Below are 1,694 nucleotides of genomic sequence, written 5' to 3'. Positions count from 1 at the left end.
GGCGGGCCATAACTTCTTCGTTATAGCTCGGATTTCGGCATTCTTTATATGCACGGAAACCTTGAGACATATTCTACAACTTTATGTAGAGATATCGGGATTATCTCACACTTTAATTTTGACGCTCATTTTTATTCTTTATTAATTATACATTTATAATTAAATAATAAACACATAAACACACATAATTCACATAATACTCAAATATTTCATATTTATTACTTCAAAAAGAGTTACAATAGTTGACCTAGACTATTACATTGACAAAAATGCTTAGCCCAGAAAACCCGGGCGTTACAATTCTCACCCCCTTAGGATGATTCCGTCCCGGAATCATGCATCAGCAAACAGATGTGGATAGCGACTCATCATGTCATCCTCTGTTTCCCAAGTGAGATTCGGCCCATTCGAATGTTTCCATCGGACTAGCACCAAGTCGACCATCTTGCGTCGTAACTTCTTAGTCTTACGGTCAATAATTGCCTCAGGCTCTTCGATCAGCCTTTTATTCTCATCCATCCTTAATTCCGATATTGGAATTATGTCGGGAACATCTCCCATGAATTTCCTCAAATAACACACATGGAAGGTGTTATGAATACCATTGAGTTCTTCGGGCAATTCCAGCTTGTAAGCTTGGTTCCCAATCCTCTGAAGAACTTTGAATGGTCCAATAAACCTTGGACTCAACTTTCCTCGTTTCCCAAATCGTATAAGTCCCTTCCACGGTGAGACTTTAAGTAAAACGGAATCCCCAACTTCGAAGGTTATCGGTCGTCTTTTCTTGTCGGCATAGCTCTTCTGACGATCCTGAGCTGCTAACATTCTTTCCCTAATCACCTTCAATTTCTGAGCAGTCTCATGGACTATCTCGGGGCCCATAAACTGCTTCTCTCCGGCTTCAAGCCAACAAGACGGCATACGACACTTCTGCCCATACAAGGCTTGATAAGGAGCCATCTTGATGCTCGAGTGAAAACTATTGTTGTAGGAAAATTCTACCAGAGGTAAGTGCTCGTCCCAATTCCCTTGGAATTCGAGGGTACATGCTCTCAGCATATCTTCCAACGTCTGAATCGTTCTTTCACTCTGACCATCAGTTTGCGGATGGTAAGCAGTACTCAAACACAACTTTGTACCCAACTCCTCTTGTAGACTCCTCCAAAACCTCGATGTGAAACGACTATCACGATCTGACACAATAGTAAGAGGGACACCGTGAAGTCTTACAATTTCCTTCACGTAAGCATTTGCGAGCTTATCCATAGACCACTTCTCGTTGGCTGCTATGAAGTGTGCACTCTTGGTGAAACGATCCACGACTACCTAAATCATGTCGTGACCATTCTTCGTTCTGGGCAGTTTAGTCACAAAATCCATGGTGATGTCTTCCCATTTACCCATGGGTACAGGTAAGGGTTCTAAACTCCCATACGGTTTTTGATGTTGTGCCTTAACCCTCGCACATGTTACGCACTCAGCCACATACTTCGCAACATCGAGCTTCATCGTCGGCCACCAGTAGTAGGGTTTTAGGTCCCTATACATTTTAGTGCTCCCGGGATGAATCGAGTACATGGTCTTGTGTGCTTCTTCCATTAGAAGATCTCTTATTCCTCCCGTCTTAGGTACCCAAATTCGATCTTGGAATACCTTCAGTCCTCGACTGTTCGTACCGAACACTAACGTTTTTC

This window comes from Lactuca saligna, chromosome 4, assembly GCF_052625555.1.
Source record: "Lactuca saligna cultivar CGN05327 chromosome 4, ASM5262555v1, whole genome shotgun sequence".
Taxonomy (NCBI): domain Eukaryota; kingdom Viridiplantae; phylum Streptophyta; class Magnoliopsida; order Asterales; family Asteraceae; genus Lactuca; species Lactuca saligna.
The sequence above is the reverse complement of the archived record's forward strand: the minus strand, read 5'-3'. Positions refer to the sequence as shown.